The sequence below is a fragment of the Panthera pardus genome, unplaced genomic scaffold (assembly GCF_024362965.1).
Source record: "Panthera pardus isolate Hobbes unplaced genomic scaffold, ASM2436296v1 HiC_scaffold_8, whole genome shotgun sequence".
Lineage (NCBI taxonomy): Eukaryota > Metazoa > Chordata > Mammalia > Carnivora > Felidae > Panthera > Panthera pardus.
This window is the reverse complement of record NW_026527013.1, coordinates 92,148,999-92,167,436: the sequence shown is the minus strand read 5'-3', so window position 1 is coordinate 92,167,436 and position 18,438 is coordinate 92,148,999.

Below are 18,438 nucleotides of genomic sequence, written 5' to 3'. Positions count from 1 at the left end.
AAAAACTTCAAGGAGCCCTGGTCCCTTTTATTGGGAAATATTTAGAAACCATGTCCTGGATGTACCATTTGCTTATGAATATTACTTTAATAAATTTTATCAAAATTCATTTAGGAAATTGTCCATTTCATCCACATTTTCAACTCTTTTTTCATAGATGCCTGCAATGTAATCTCATGATTTAAAAAAAAACTTTCCTCTGATACAATACTTACCTCTTTGTTTTGTCTTAGTTTCTGTGTACATCCTTCTTTTCTTTTTTCACCAAGTTAACTAGTGTTGTGTCTTTTGTGCTCACTTTTTTTTTTAAATGAGATTTTTGAATTATTGACTAGGTCCACTGTTTTTCTCTTCTTGACCTCATTAGCTTTTTATCATTATTATTTCCTTCCTTGAGTTTTGTGGTAGGCAGAATAATGTCCCTCCCAAAGATGTACATATTCTTATCCCCAGAACCTATTAGGTAGCAGAAGGAATTAAGGTTGGAGATACCATTAAGGTTGCTAATCAATTGATCTTAAAATAGGGAAATTTGGGGCGCCTGGGTGGCTCAGTCGGTTAAGCGTCCGACTTCAGCTCAGGTCACGATCTCGCGGCCCGTGAGTTCGAGCCCCGCATCAGGCTCTGGGCTGACGGCTCAGAGCCTGGAGCCTGCTTCTGATTCTGTGTCTCCCTCTCTCTCTGCCCCTTCCCCGTTCATGCTCTGTCTCTCTCTGTCTCAAAAATAAATAAAACGTTAAAAAAAAATTTTAAATAGGGAAATTCTTCTTGGTTTATCTGAGATCATGTGCGTTGTAGGGTTGGTTCCTTCTGAAGACTTATGTTGTCCTGTTGGCAATCTCCAGCATTCCCAATTCAACCTTCATCTTCACTTTCCCAGTGAATTAGGGACTTCCCTTACTCCAGTATGCCCCCCTCCTATCTTGACTAGTTACATCTAGAGAGACCTTATTTCCATGTAAGTTCACATTTTGAGGTACTGGGAGTTAGGACACAACTGAACACATAACTAAGCAATCTTTTGTTCCAAATCCAGTCCATTTTTGAAGTTTTACCAAATATACTACTTTCAGGTGATTCCTAACTGATGACTATAAACTTTAGGAGTGGATTTGTTCTTTATTAAGCAACAATTTAATTCTGAGATACATTCTGCTATCTTTTTGGATCAAAAATATTCAAATTCTACCATTAAAGGATTGAGTTGATTCAGAAACTTCATAATTCTATGTTGATTTGCACTCATGACCTTGGAGATACTGAGATAAAGTTTAGGAAAGATTTGCCTAAAGTATAGCCTAAAAAACAATATACATAATACCCAACCAGGCATCCACAATTTAAAATAAACATTAAATAACTTATATTAAATACATTTAAATTATTTTAATTATAAATATTAATTTTATATAAATATTAAGTAAATCATTGTACATATAATTAAATGAATTAATTTAAGATTTTGATAAGACTAATAAAATAATGCATATTATAAATTAACATTAAGAAATACTTATACAATTTTATATTGCCCATAGATATCTGGAAAGGGGGTCTGAGAATCAATAGGATTGGCAGGGGTTTCCCCAAATGATTAATGAAAACTGTGGGTAGAAATGTCCAAATTGCATTACCATGTCAAAGAAGAGTAAGCTCATGTCATGAAACATAATACTGTGTTTTGGTTCCCTGTAATACATCTCTCCAGGCCACTGTTCCTTGTGTAGATGAAGATTCAGGGTGCAAATGAATCATCTAATGGTTATTATATATCTCACTTTCTCTAAAGTGTTCTCCTTCTGTCTCAAAAGTTATATACGTATATAAGGGTTGATTATGAGGTTCCTCTCATTTGAAGTGGTTAGTTAATACATGGAGGTAACACAAGTAAGGAAGGATACAGTGGGGTCTCTTGGTCATTTGTATTACATTGCCTCCTATCTGTGTTTGAAACAAGTTCTGGTACAAACAGAATGCCTGGCCTCTTAGGATTATAAGCAACCCCACTTAACTGCCAAAGTAACATGCTTGCCCTGTACTCTCTCTGAGTCTTGTGACTCCCATGAACTGTTAATCCGTAGGAATTTTGCATTAACGAGGCACGCTGAACACTACATGATAATGGAGAGCAAAGGAACACTAGACACACTATCTTGCATGTACCTTCTCTGTTCACATGCATGCTCCCATAATTCTCTTACAAATCACAAATTCAAAGATAAAATTAAGAATGTCAAGAATGGAACTGGAGGGTATTATGCTAAGTGAAATAAGCCAGGCGGAGAAAGACAGATACCATATATTTTCACTCATATGTAGATCTTGAGAAACTTAACAGAAGACCATGGGGGAGGGGAAGGAAAAAAAAAGTTATAGAGAAGGAGGGAGGCAAACCATAAGAGACTCTTAAGGACTGAGAACAAACTAAGGGTAGATGAGGGCTGGGGGAGAGGGGAAAGTGGCTGATGGGCAGGGAGAAGGGCACCTGTGGGGATGAGCACTGGGTGTTGTATGGAAATCAATTTGACAATAAATTATATTTAAAAAATTAAAATAAAAAAAAGGAATGCCAAGATGACAACAGGAAAGCATTAAACCAAGCATAGGGTCCTTCTCACTGTGGAATCTTGTGCAGCTGCTTAGGTCAGATGCCCACAAAGCCCTCTCTACTCCCAAGTTGGTTGTCACATACTCCTGACAAAGTGATAAAAAAGGCATATCATCTGTATATTATTCTGTCTAAAAGCTCATAATCCCAGTCCGATGCTGAAATATATATCAGACAAACCAAGATTGAAGGAAACTACAAAATACTTGGCTGGCACTCTCAAAACTATCAAGGTCATCGAATACAAGAAAAAAGCTGAAAAATTATCAAAGATCAGAGTACACTAAGAGACAAGATGACTAAATGAGATATGATAGGCTAGACTAGAATGTGGAAGAAAAAAAGGCATTAATGATAAAACTGACAAAATCCAAATAAAGTGATGTATTTAGTTAAAAGTAATGTGCCAATCCTGGTTTCTTAGTTTTGACCAATGTAGGGACAATGTAAACTGATAACATTGGGGGAAACTGACATCTGATGAGGGTATGTAGTAACTCTCTGTACTATATGAAATTCTTCTGCAGATCTTAAATTATCCCAAAATAAAAAGGTTATTTTTAAAAGGTATTTTATCCCACTTTCTCTTCTACCTATTATCCTCACTTTTAACCTGACAAATAAACAATGATAATGATAATATTATGTTTAAAATAAACTTTTCAAGGTGCCTAGGTGGCTCAGTCAATGAAATGTCTGACTCTTGATTTCAGCTCAGGTCACAATCTCATGGTTTGTGAGATTGAGCCCCCCATCAGGTCCTACACTAACAGTGCAGAGCCTTCTTGGGATTCTCTCTATCCCTCTCTCTCTCTCTATCCCTCTCTCTCTGCCTCTGCCCTATGACTGCATGTTCTCTCTCAAAGTATATTTAAAACAGTTTAAAAAAAAAACTTTAAAATGAACTTTTCTCGAAGAATTTTAATGGCAACTAAGCTAATAAATGGAAATATAAATTAGAATTTTTTTAATGTTTGTTTATTTTTGAGAGAGAGAAAGAGTATGAGCGGGGAGCAGGGGGGGTAGCAGAGAGAGAGGGAGACACAGAATCTGAAGAAGGCTCCAGGCTTTGAGCTGTCAGCACAGAGCTGGACATGGGGCTCAAACTCATGGACTACAAGATCATGACCTGAGCTGAAGTTGGATGCTTAACTGACTGAGCCACCCAGGAGCCCCTAAATTATAAATTTTTCAAAGATATGATTAAATTATGCAGAGAAAGGGCTCCTGGGTGGCTCAGTCAGTTGAACATCTGACTCTTGGTTTTGGCTCAGGTCACAATCTCACAGTTTCATGGTTCTGCATGATCTCACATCAGGCTCTGTGCTGACAGCATAGAACCTAAGTAGGATTCTCTCTTTCTCTGCCTCTCCCCAATTCATGCGTACGTTGTGTGTGTGTGTGCACGCGCGTGTGCTCTCTCTCTCTTAAAATAAATAAATAACTTAAAAAAGAATAAAGTCTACTAAATATCTTAGTTACAGAAAAAAAAACAGCATTCATACAAGAAGCAATAGGTTCTGTTTAGGTAATAACTTCATATCTGCAACAAATATAGGAAATTCACATTACCTCTTACTTACCATTCTCTATCTTTGAAATGGCAAATCTCACATTAATATCAAAATGTAATAACAGTTCCTTAGACTATTTTCATCTATGTTTCAACAAAAGCTATTGAGATAACTCTAATACACAAAGAAGTACTGTTCAAGGTTAAGAAGAAAAAATGTGGGATGAGGATAAAACCTTTGTGTCACCAAGTTTTATAGCTGATAGCAGATAGAAAAATACTGTGCAGACCTTCTCAAACTGGCATCTCAGAAATCCTTTGTGTATGACTAACTGCCTTGATAAACTGCAATTACATTTGTAGCAAAAGGTCCTGGAGAGGAAAGGTACCGACCCAGGGAAAATGAAAAAATCCCAAGGCACTCTTTGAAGGCCATTTGTGGCCAAACTTAAATAATTACAATATGAGCCCAGCTTTTTAACCATATAACTCTTCAATTCGTAAGCTGAACCACAGGTGTATAACATAGGTTAATACATCTTTTATTTAGTAAGAGTATAGCAAACAATTCAGTAACATGAAAATCAAACTATTATGTAAAAATATTATACTAGTGCAAATTTTAAGGTCAACGTAATTGTTTGGGTAATGCAAAATAGTTACTTTTGTGATAATGGCACTTATAGGTGATCATTTAAAATTTTAACTCAATGTTTACTAATATCAAAGTTACACATACTCATAGTTTCAAGACTCCAACAGATTATATGAGGCTTATCATAAGAAACAGCAGGTCTCCACTTGACTCCATCCCTATTTCCCAATCTTGAAATACTCAAATTCACTTTTTTTTCAGCTGATTCATTAGTATATAATTCTGGTAAGTTTTTTATATCTATACGCATTTGTTTTATCTCAACAATAATACTGGGTTTCTGTATCAGAGACAGACCAACTGTTTACTCACAAAATATCTTGCCTCAGTATACGCTATGCTCCATTTCATCCACAAGGCAATTATTTCTCAAGTTTCATTGCAGGCTCCGTTTTGAAGAAACCAATATAAAACAGGGTCTGTCTTCACTTTATGTGCAGGGATTCTGTATTTCTGATTCCAGAAATTATGAAATTGGGAGAGTAAATCGAAGCTGTCACATCTACCCTCTCCCCTACAGTAAGAGACACAGAGACAGAGACAGAAAGCCTTTCTTGGAAGAACAGGGAAAAGTGTAAGCATTTGGCTCTGGGAGAGATAAGAAAAGTTTTGTTAACCTATTGTCCTTCGAATGGGGGCAGAGGGCTCTGCAATGAAGGATAACTGATTACAGGTCAAGCAGCCTTAGGGATGTGAAGACCAAATGGGTCTGGGGGGAAAAGGAGACATTCTCTCCGCTTTCAGCAGTCAGCTTCCATTGCTCAGAAAGCCCTGACCATGCAGAAACACGAAAATATTCATATTGCTTCCTGACGTATTTCACATTTATAAATACCATACTTATATTGCTGTTTCTAACTTTTAAAATTGTAGGCACTACTTTTGGCACCTCACTGTTTCACATGCCCCCAAATGAATACTCTCTGCCCCCACAACTCTAAATGGAGTTATATCATAATCCTGGTTAGCTCAATATTCAACATGTATATTATTACTGCCATGTAAATGATACTCACTTTTGATGCATGTAACACACTATGATAGCTTTTGATAGCTTTCCTATATTGCTCAATAATAGTTTTCTCTGCAGCTAATAATGTACTTCTCCCCTCCCCCCTATTATTTAGTACTCTATTTACTTACCCACTAATTTAAGGCCACACTCTCCCCTCACCTATCTTTACTTACTGTGTTAGGTAGATAGTCTACCCGGTTCACCTTGTTGAGGAACTCTTCGGAAGAATTATGACTTGCAGTCTCAGGGAACAACTCTGTAGCCATGGAAGTCAGGGATCTGTAGCAGTCACCTTTGCTTTCTCACCTCAAATTGTCTCCCCTTGTGTGATTCCAGCTGCAGCTGGAACAGACCATGCCCTGTGATTTCAGACTTACCTTGTTGTGGCATCATACCATCTCAAGCTCTCTTTGTACAACTTTCTGCCCTCTGACTAGGCACCTTAGCCGACTCCCAAATGTGGCCCAGAAGTGAGGAGGAGTTAACCTTCCAGGCGTAAGATCAAACAACTGGGATGGTGGCCACTGGATGAGAGTTTCAGCCTCCTCTCCCGCAAGGGAACAATTCTTGGGGCCACTTTAGATGCTTCTCTGGAATGGAGTCTTAGTTGCTTACAGTGACACTAATACAGGCATTTTTATATTGTTTTTTTTTTTTCTCTTTCTTTTTCCTCACTTCTCCATTCCCTCACTCCTACTCCCTGGGATTATCTCCCAACATAAGGCATTACCAAGTTCTTGTTCCAAGGAAACCCAACATAAAACAGTATCTCCCTTCACCATCATCCTGGCATTTTTTCTCCTCCTTTCCCTTTGGTTGGCATCCCTGCTCTATGGATCCGGTTTTTTTTTTTTCTCTCTCTCTCTCTCTTTCTTGGTTTTACCCTCTTTTTTTGTGAAGCGCACCCTTTCATAGTCTCCTGAGAAAGTATCTTCCTTAGAATTTTGAAGACATTCTCCAATGTTTTCTGGCTTTCAGTCATGCTTCCAAGACATCCAATGCTTTGTAACAGATACTGTATTAAATATATTTTCCTCTCAGGGCACCTGGGTGGCTCAGTCGGTTGGGCATCCAACTTCCGCTCAACGGAAGTTGAACTCACAAATTTCAACATTTGTGAGTTCAAGCCCCACATCCGGCTCTGTGCTGTCAGCTTAGAGCCTGAAGCCTGCTTCAGATTCTGTGTCTTCCTCTCTCTCAGCCCCTCCCCTGCTCACACTCTGTCTCTCTCTCTCTCTCTCTCTCTCTCTCTCAAAAATAAAGAAACATTTATAAATAAATAAATACATAAATAAATAAATAAATAAATAAATAAATAAATAAATAAATTCCCCTCTCTGGAAGTTGCAGGATCTTTCTTTTTTTTCCCCCTTAGTACGCTAGAATGTCACTTATGTGGTTGTGGCTATTATCCATTCACTTGGGAAACTGATTGAAAATTCTCATATTCTTATTCTAGAAAACTTACTTGAATTTTTTAATGATTTCCTTTCCTCCATTTCTTTGTCCCCTTCTCTAGAAATCCTATTTCACAGATGCTGGATTTCCTGGAATAGTCTCCTAGTTTCTTTACAGTTCTCTTTATAGTGCTCTTCTATTTTTCATCTCTTTCTCTCTCCCTCTCTCTCCCTCTCTCTCTCTCTCCCTCTCTTTTTAATTACTGTCTGGGAGAGTTCGTCAAGTTTATCTTGCAATTCTTTTATTGCAGTTTTAGTTTTCACTGCATACTTAAAATTTCTAGAGCTCTTTTTGTTCTCTGAATTATCCTTTTTTATTTCACCATGAATATAGGTCTTATTTATGGATTCTGTGTCATCTTTCATCTCATCGCATATAATAATAATGGGGGCAGAGGGTTTTTCTTTTTTTTTTTCCCTCCCTGAAATTGCTTCCTCAAAGCTGCTGTTGTTGATTTTCTCTCTCTTTCATATTTAATGTTGAAGCATTAGAAAGCTGACTGGGCCCTTCTGTTTGTTGTTCTCAAAAATTTCTGGAAGGTAACAAGGTTGGTAATTTGGGAAGTGTATTGTCTCTTTTGCTGATCTGAGCCAGCATTGGAGTGTTGACCCTCTCTTACCTGGAAGGTTTAGTGTGTCTGCCAATGCTCTGGACTAGAGTAGAAGAAAGCTGGAGGTCTCAGACAATGCAGAAATTCTTAGTTTTATTATCTCGAGAGAATAAAACTTCTCTTTTCTGCTTGAAAGGGAGAGGAGTAGTGAGCCCTGCCGTCGATGGAATGGGAGAAGGGATCTTGTGGACCCAATTGTTTGTTAAAGAATTTTTCAACTAATCATTCTGGTTTTAGCCCCTCCCTTATCTCTACAACTAAGAGTAACAAATCAGTAACAAGAAGTAACCAAAACCTGAGCCTCCTGGGAAATTTTATTTTTAAGTCCGTTACCTTCACCACTGCTAATACAGAATTCAGCATTTTTGCATCTGCTAGGGCATTGGTCACTTTATCCGCTTTCTAGTTAATAAGATCTTTTTTACTTTCTCCTCTCTGAATTCTTTGTCCATGTGTCTTACACGATTTTAAAAGTCCTATACTATCATATTAGTGCTATTTTAGGAGGTAGTGATATACAATTGTGCACTCACTGCCACAGTTTCAATCAGATGTGCTATGTTTAATAATTCATAAAATGTTCTTATATAGAAATATCTACTCTCTTGTCTTTATTTTCTTAAATAGGGTTTATCATAAACAATTTCACTTTTTTCCTAATTTATGGCAATTTGATTGATCAATTATATGATATTGGTACAATAAATTATATCCTCAACATTTTATTTCATAATATAGAAGGCTACTTATCTTAAACTAGGTAGCCCCCAAGTTTTCTAATTTTGCTTAATTTTATACTTTTATTCTATACTTATTTGGTTTATTTTTAATTAATCTTTGTATCTCATTACTGACAGGATGAATTAGTGGCTTCTATTCCACTTATTTTACATACAATATGGAAGGCTAGAGTGGTTCTACTCTATAAAGGCATAAAATAAGAAATTACTGTTTTTCCTCTAGGGTTTTGATGGTTTCCTGTCTCACATTCAGGTCCTTCATCCATTTTGAGTTTATTTTTGTGAATGGTGTAAGAACTTGGTCTAGTTTCATTCCTCTGCATGTTGCTGTCCAGTTCTCCCAGCACCATTTGTTAAAGAGACTGTCTTTTTCCCATTGGATATTCTTTCCTGCTTTGTCAAAGATTAGCTGGCCATACTTTTGTGGGTCCAATTCTGTAGTCTCTATTCTATCCCGTTGGTCTATGTGACTGTTTTTGTGCCAATACCATGCTGTCTTGATGATTACAGCTTTGTAGAAGTTGTGGTTTATATATACAATGGAATACTACTTGGCAATGAGAAAGAATGAAATATGGCCTTTTGTAGCAACGTGGTTGGAACTGCAGAGTGTTAGGCTAAGTCAAATAAGTCATACAGAGAAAGACAGATACCATATGTTTTCATTCTTACATGGATCCTGAGAAACGTAACAGAAGACCATGGGGGAGGGGAAGGCGGGGAAATGTTAGAGAGGGAGGGAGGCAAACCGTAAGAGACTCTTAAAAACTGAGATTAAACTGAGGGTTGATGGGGGGTGGGAGGGAAGGGAAAGTGGATGATGGGCATTGAGGAGGGCACCTGTTGGGATGAGCATTGGGTGTTGTATGGAAACCAATTTGACAATAAATTTCATATTTAAAAAAATAATAAAAAAGGCATAAAATATTAAAATAAATTTTTATAGGTACTTTGCTGGAGGTCTTAACCCTCTATTTTCCCTCTCTTGCTTACATTTTTAATATGATTGATATTATTATAATATGGTCTTTGAATAAATGAGGCCTTGTTGTACCGTAATAACAATAATAAAGATGATGGTGGTAGTAATAATCAAAATTTCTAATATTTATTGAGGACTCACTTTAAGAACAATTTTAAGTGCATTATGTATATGTCTCATTACAATCTTACAAAGAAGTAGTATTATCTCCACTGTTGTAGCAAAAGGAAAACAGAGGACTACACCAAAGATACTGCCTATTCCTAGAGTGAAAAAAAAATGAGAATCTGGGATTTTCCCTCCAGTTTGACTGACTCCGAGGTCTCTGTTTTCCCATTACCATGCTATACTGACTGATTCTGCAAAGCAGCATAATGGATATCACAAATGGACAACAGATATCATAAGCACATTTTTGTATGATTTATAAAGTTTACATGCTGGCCAAGATTAAATCAAGGACAAGAAGCTCAATGAAAAGAGTCATTGCGGTCACAAGGTGAATGCATGTGTAGCGGCTGCCAATCCCCAACCCTGTATGTCACAAGCCTGCTCCTGAGTTTACAGAGAATCTGATACCAAAGATATTTAACATCCACTGTGACACTTCTTAGATCAAGGCAATATGCACTTATTCACAATTCACAGTGTACCGAGCCGAGGTAACTGAAAAACTGGGGATATAAAGAAAAGATATATATTCTCTGCCTACAAGGGACTTACAGTCTAGTTGGAAATATAAAACTCGTATGAAAATCCAAAGAATTTCACAATATAATAAAATTTTTTAAAGGTTTGAAATGCACGCAGGATAGCATTACTTCAGAAGAGAGAGCTTGGTAGGGAACAGTTTGAGATGAGTAGTGGTGTGCAGCAGCCAATTCTTGAATATAGACTGAAGGGTTGTAGAGCTTTCAGACTGACAATGAGGAGTCACAAGGTTTGCTCATCAGGTGGAGATACCATATGAAAGACAGAAATGAAAAGCATACGTATAGTTGCAGGGCAGAGAGGAAGAGACACAGCAAAGAGGATTCCTACCTAGAGAGGGGATTGTGAGCAACGCAGTCAAATAGAGGCAAGGTGGTATAGTGGAATTGTCTTATAGAGGGGGCCATTGCATAAATACTAGTCAGGATTGAAGACACCAGGCAAATCAGGCTGAGCAATCTGGGCAGTATCCTCTGGCTAAAGGGGAGATTTCTTAAGTTTTTTTCTAAGAAGAATGACATAATGGATCCTTAGGAAAAATAATCAAAGTGATATATAAGAAGGAAATAGGAAGAAGGGCAGGAGCTTCTCATGGCTGACAAGATATCAGAAGAAAACCGCAGAAATCTGGGCTTGAGGTTACAATTGCCTAGATACGTGAGAATGAAGAAATGCACAATGGGGGCCTACTCCTTTATAAAGGAGACATTACCAGGTGTCATGGCTAGTAAGAAAAGAAATAGAAAGTTAAAAATAGTGCTCGGGTTTTCAAATCAAATTATCAGAATTATTTATGAAGCTCCCAACACTCAGGATATGTAACATCTTAGTCATCCCCCATCGAACAGGCTCCCTGCACCTCTGAACTGAATTAGTATTTTTGATTTGGGCCCAGCTGGTAGTTCTGGGACGTTTGCCAGAGGATCTGCTGACCAGCTTAATAATTACATGTTTATTAGAATGTGTAATTTATGAAAACAACTTGAAAAATGAAACCCAAGACTGCCTTGAATGAAAGAAACCTTATTAAATGCAAAAACACATTTAATTTATTTATTTGATTCTATCCTGGAAAGGAAAGAGAGTAAACTCTCATACCTATACAGAAAACCCAATAATTATTTACTCATTTAACTAATTGCTCAATTAAGTCAATAACATACCCATTCAACAAATATGACATGAAGCACATACTACTTGCCAGGCACTGTACTAGGTATTGAAGATAGAAATAATAGTAGAATAATATCCCTCCCCAAGAGGCTCATAGAGTGGTCAAAAGAATAATTCAAGATGTTGGGGAATCACAAAGGGGTGGCAGTTACCCACATCACCTCTGAAAGTGGCAGGAATAAAAATGGGCAGTACTCTGATGTGGAAAAGGGCAAGAGGTGCTTCATCATTTAAGTGAAATAAGCTTTGCCCCTTTTCTCTTGCTCTAGAGTCATTTTTGATCTCCTTCTTTCTTTACACCCAACATCGAATCCATTAGCACATTTTATGAGGTCTACCTTCACAATCTATCCCAAATCTGATTGTTTTTCTCATGCTATCTACTGCTCTGTACGCAGCTAGTTCCAGTTCCAGTTATCTCACACATGGACTAATGCAATGGTCTTCTCACTGGTCTTCCTGCCTCTATTATGGCCTCCTAGCATCTCATCACCCAAATTCAGAATGGGCTTTTTGGAGTTAAATCAGATCTTGTCACTCCATTGGTTAAAATCGATGCTCACTTAGAGTATAATGTGAAGTTCTAACCATGCCCCATAAAGCCCTACACAGACTGCACTTATCTCCAATCTCCTCCCCATTCTCCAGCCCAGCTTCCATGTGCCATATGGCCTCCTTGCTGTTCTCCAGAAAACCAAGGGCACTCCCACCACAGGCTTGCATGTTACTGTTCTCTCTGCATGAAACAGTTTTCCCTACATAGCTGCTTCTCTTCTTTTTGTCTTTGCACAAGTATCACTTAATATAGCATCTTCCCTAAATCTTTAGTCCTATTACTGTTTTATTCTTCTTGTTTATCACATATTTGTTTATTGTTTGACCCTCCCTGCTGAAATGAAAATGTCACAAGTACAGAATACTTGGTATATTTTTGTGTGCTGCAGTATCTCTAAAATAATGTGTGGCACAAAGAATGCCCAAATACAGACAGTATTAGTTGAATTAGCAAGTCAAATATAACTGAAATAGCTCAGGGATTTTTCTTATTTTCAGCCTGCTTAAGTGGGCAACTAAACAAAGGATAAGTATTGAAATGATAACCCTCATTTGTAATCATCAAGTCTTTAACCTGTAACACCTGTAAAGTTTAAGGAGCCTATAGGTTATCTTCATTCATATAGGATTGTACAGAGATTTCAGACTTATACAGATCATTTTAGGAAATTTTTAAAAATAGAAAAGTATGCTTTAAAAAATCAGCTAGAAATTTATTTCCCCAGGTTATCCATGGCTAATATCTTCACGTGGGTGTCATAATGCATGTACAATTTTATACTCTAATTTTCATTATCCAATATTTAGGCTTTTCTTAGCACTAAACAAAATTCTTTGAAGCTATATGTGTGTGAGAGAGTTTATACACAAACTGCTTTCCAGAAAGGATCTATCAATACACACCTCAGTGAACACACATGGTATCTGTCTCTCCTTGCTGATGCTGAGAACTCAGAGGCAAGGTAGTAGCGTGGTTGAGAGCTCAACAGCCAAAGGCACACTGCCCAAGTCCAACCCTAGCTTCGCCACTTACTAGCTTTGTTTGGGAAATGTGTGTCATCTCTCATTGCCTCACTTTTCCTAGCTATAAAAAGGAGCTAACAACAATACCAAGCTCACAGGCTTATCGTGAGAATTAAGTTGGGTAAACATAAGCAAAATGCTTAAAATAATGCCTAGCAACTACTTAACATATACAAATGTTAGCTGGGAAGCTGAAGAAAATAATATTCAATATTGTATACGAACATTTAAGCATGAGGAAAAAGTGATAATATCCCTTTATATGGTTATAAACATATTGACTAATTTTTTATTTCTTGATCATTTTTTCATATTTAGTCTAAGTCCTTTGCTTATAATTTATAGATACATAAGGGTTATTTATATATTGAGATTAACTCTTCACATATTTATTGAAAAATTCCTGTAATTTGTTAACCATTTGTTCATTAATATTATGCATTTTATTTGTAATATAAAGAAAAATTTTAATTTATATTATCAAGCCTATCAACTTGTGCTTTCAAATTTTATCCATTATTTTATGCTTCTACATTTTCTCCAATATTTTATGACTTAGAATTTTATATTTAGCTTTTTAAGTTATATGGAAATTAGTGTATGATAGGATGTGAGAATTTACCTTGAAGTTTCTATGGAGCAAATTTTCTCAATATCATTTATTTAAAAATCCATCTACAGCCATTCTTTTATTATACTTCCTTTAGACTAAGTTTATATGAATTTATAATATAAGTTTATTAAGTTTATATGTATATCTATATACACACACACACCCATATACATATATCAAAATTAAATTCTCTATCCTAAATATTATTTTACATTTTATGTCAATATTTATAGAATAAATAAATGAATTTGAGCTGAGTGGACAGTAAGGATAAAAAGTACATTGGCAGAGTTTTCTTTTGTCTGTCCAAATAAGGCTAAATATTTCCTTCATAGGGAACTTTTCATACTAAATTCCAATTAAAGGTAAAAAGCAGTGTGTGAGAACCTCCTGCAGAATTTGCTGCACGCAGATGATCTGTGCAACACTAATAGCTTCACATACTCAATGTGATTGTGCATGAGCCTGTTACTAATAAGCCCACTCAAATAAGCTGGCTAATGTATAGCACAATAAATAGAACAATTAGAAATGTCACAGCGTCAACCAAAGCATTTCTGAAATTCTAATCTTTGTTTCTAACCATTTGGGCTTGTTTCCCTGCTGTTGTTTCTAAAGCTCACACTCTCATTAACACAGAAAAGAACAGAGGCTTTCAAGAGTTCTGTGGAAGGCCTGCTGCTGATCACTTGCCCCCATATTTTTTAACGAGCCTGAACATTTGAAAGTAAATGAATTTTAAGTGCAGCATCTTGAACTCATTTCAAAATGAGTATGTAGATCTCATTTCTAGTCCTTCAGTTATTAGAATTAGATAAATGAATGAGTGGATGGATAGATCAGTCAATCAGGTAAAAGGCCATCCATTTCCTGCCTTGTACTGTTGGACGAGATGACTGCAATTAACTGTCTGAGGTCCCTCCACTAGGGAGGAAGCACAGTCTTCCTCTGGGCACCCAGCAGGAGAGATGCTAGGGCTGAGGTTAACATGTTTTTGGATCACAACAGGAGACCTCAGTGAGATAAACAATTAAGTTAAGGACATTCCAGATCATTTTATCCTTGATTTCTTTTTGACCAATTTTTCCTGGTCAAAGTTGCTATGGTAAGATAAGCTTGTCTTCTACATGATTTTTTATGAGGTATAAAAGCCAACCCTAATGCTTGTTTTCATTTTATGGTCAAATGTCTTTAGTGTTTTCGGTAGATTTATGTGTTTTGGGAGACATTATTGTGGTATTTTTTTTTCTGGTTTCACTTGTATTTTTGCAAAGATTTGTGACCCATTTGTGTAAAGAAATGTAGCAATAAAAAACTTTACTTTGTTAAAATCTTCTTGGGCTGTATTCTTTGTTTAATTCAAAATAACATCATCTGATACATGGATAGACTCCAATTAGGTAAAAACACAGAGCATCTATTTTAGAAAATAGGTATATACTGTATAAACCAATGCTAACATCCAGCTTGCTAATTAGGAATACAGACTGTCAAAGATCAACTTAGAGAGACACATGTCACTCAGAACTCCCAGGGTGCCTGGGGTGTTCAGTAGGTTAAGTGTCTGACCTCGGCTCAGGTCCTGATCTCGTGGTTTGTGAGTTCAAGCCCTGCATCAGGCTCTGTGCTGACAGCTCAGCACCTGGAGCCTGCTTCAGGTTCTGTGTATCCCTCTCTCTCTCCCCCTCCCCTGCTCGCACTCTGTCTCTCTCTCAAAAATAAACAAATATTAAAAAAAAAACTCCCTACAAAATAAAGAAACTACCATGGCATCATACCACATTTAATCAGCAGATGATGAAGTCTATTTACAGTAGAGTTATGACTATTATATTGTTATGCTATATTCATAGGGTCCAAAGCAAGCTCGGAGGGAAAACTGGGACATCTGCAGATGTGTCAAATGGCTAGCAGAAAAAGATCAAAGTCTTTCAAGGTTGTGGTTATGGAGGCTCGTAATCCTGTGTTCCTTCCAAGTACAATCATATCCTGGCTACAACGTGAGAATCTTGTGAAAGCTTGGAGTGAACTTCAAATAAGGCTCTTGCGTATGAATCACATCCACAGGCTATAATAAATAAAGTATTCCATTTTCCCAGGAGAAAAGTATTTAAATTATTAATCGTGCTCAACCTATGAAGAACTGGCCATCAATACTACTTCTACAGATACTAAATTATCTCTCACCAAGGAATATTCCAAATTTAAACACCTCACATATGAATATCTGTTATCTTTTACATGTTCTGATGTGTCAACAGGCTTTCTAGGATTGAGAATATGATTGATTGTTTCAGTGAGGTGCTAATCATCAGGGTAACAAAAATAGAGAATGTCAGAAAGAATCATTCACAGAATCCTTTTTCAGTTTACTACATCAGGAATCCAAGTGAGAAAAGAGAAATAGGAAATCAGACCTTTCAAGGGAATCATTTTAATTAACCTCATCAGCACTGCTTTGGTTCAAAAATGTGGAAGATACACAGTTCCTTCGACATGTTTTCCATATTAAATATTTAAAACAATGATGAAGAGGCTTCCAGGATCAGCTATGACAAAGAGATTAGAAATTACCACCACTCCATCCTTAACAAGAAAAAGCCGGACAAACTGAAAATCAATGACTTGTTTTGGACCCATCAGAGAAATGACATCACAGTACAAACTAAAACCCCATCATCTAAAGAGATACATACACCCAGAGACACAGGCTAGATCAGCTCCCTTCAAGCAAAAGCGTCTGGGGCCATAAGTCAGTAATTCTGATGACTTGTTAGAGGCTGAATACTCCTAGTTTGTCCATTAAGACAATAATAATACATAAAATTAAATTAAAAATTATGCAGTTTGTAAATGAAGAAATAAAACCATTTTTATTCAAAGACAGCATGTTGTTTATGGACAACACTCCAAAGAATCTATTAAAAAAAACTATGAAGAAATTCCCAGAACCAATAACAAAAATGCAAAATTTCAAGATACAAAGTCAAAATACAGAAGTCAGTTGCTGTATACCAGCATTAAGCAATTGGAATCTGAAAGTTGAAAAGCAATCCCTTTTACAATAGCATCCAAAAACTGAAGTACTTTGGCATAAATCTAATACAGTTTGCACAGGATATATATAGCAAACTAAAAAAAAAAAAAAAAAAAATAGAAACAAACCAAAGAAGAAATCAAAGGATCTAAAAGAGTCAATACAAAACTGAAGAATAAAGTTGGAAAACTTACACTACTTGATTTTAATGTTTACTATAAAGCTGTAGGAATCAAAACAGCACACTACTGGAGAAAGAATAGATCTATATCAATGGAACAGAAGAAAATCCCCAAAATAAAACAGCAATTCAATAGAGAAAAGGTAGCCTTTCCAACAAAGTGCTGGAAAAATTGGACATCCTTAAATAAATAAATAAATAAATAATTAAAATTTTGCAAAACTCTAGACCCAGACCTTACATCTTACACAAAAATTAACTCGAAATAAATTTAAAACCTAGATGCAGAACACCAAAGTATAAAAATTTTAAAAGAAACAGGAGAAAATCTGTTACCTCAGTTTTGGTAGTGAGTTTTTAGATAAAATACGAAAAGCACAATCCAATTAAGAAAAAACTGGTAAGCTAGACTTTATTAAAAATAAAGTTTCTGCTATATAAAAGACACTAGTTAGAGAATGAAAAAACAACTCATGGATTGAGAGAAAATACATGCAAAACACATGTCCAATAAAAAGAGTTATACACAAAATACAAAAAGAACACCTAAAACTCAACAATAAGAAAGCAAACAACCCAATTAAAAAATACCCAACAGATCTGAACAGACACTTCACCAAAGAATAAACACAAACAACAACAACAAAAACAAAGTATCATTTGTCATTAAAGAAGGGCAAGCTAAATAACAAGAGCTCAACAACTAGGAGACTAGCTAAAATCCAAATTTTGACCATACAAATTGCCGACAAGAATACAGAGCAACAAGAACTCTCGTTGGTGGAATGCAGAATGGTTCAGCTACTATGTAAGGTCATTTAACAGTTTCTTACCAAACTATACTTTCAACCAGACAATCAAGCAATTGAGCTCCTCCTTATTTACCCAGCTGGTTTGAAAAACTTATTTCCACATGAAAACCTGTACTAGAATCCTTACAGCAGCTTTATTCATAATGGTCAAACATTTGGAACAGTCAAGATGTTCAATAGGTGAATGGATAAACAAACTGGTACATCCATATAATGGAATTATTAGTCAGTGTGATAGTCAGCTATCAAGCAATGTAAATAATAAGGATGAATCTTAACTGCAGATTCTAGTGAAGGAAGCCAGTCTCAAATGACTACCTACTACATAATTCTATTTATATGATGCTCTGAGAGAGGCAAAAACAATAGCATTGATAACAGATCAGTGTTTGCAAAGATTCAGTGGGAGGCAGGTGCTGATTGGTGGAACACGGGAGTTTTTAGAATGATGAAACTCTTCTGTGTTTACTGTAGTGGTAGCCACGTGACACTATGGATTTGTAAAAATTCATAGGACCTCACAGGACGAAAAGTGACCCTAACCGATAGCTATTTTTAAAAAATCACTTAGGAGGGATCGAAGGATGGAATAAATATGGTGACAAAATAATCTAACTGTATCACAAATGTATGAAACAATGTCACTGAAGTGGATAGGGAAGAAGGATGCCCTCCCAAGTAATTCTGGAAATGAGTGGAGATTGTAAAACTAATGTCAAAAGAGGTATTTCTTAAGTCCTATACTATAATTG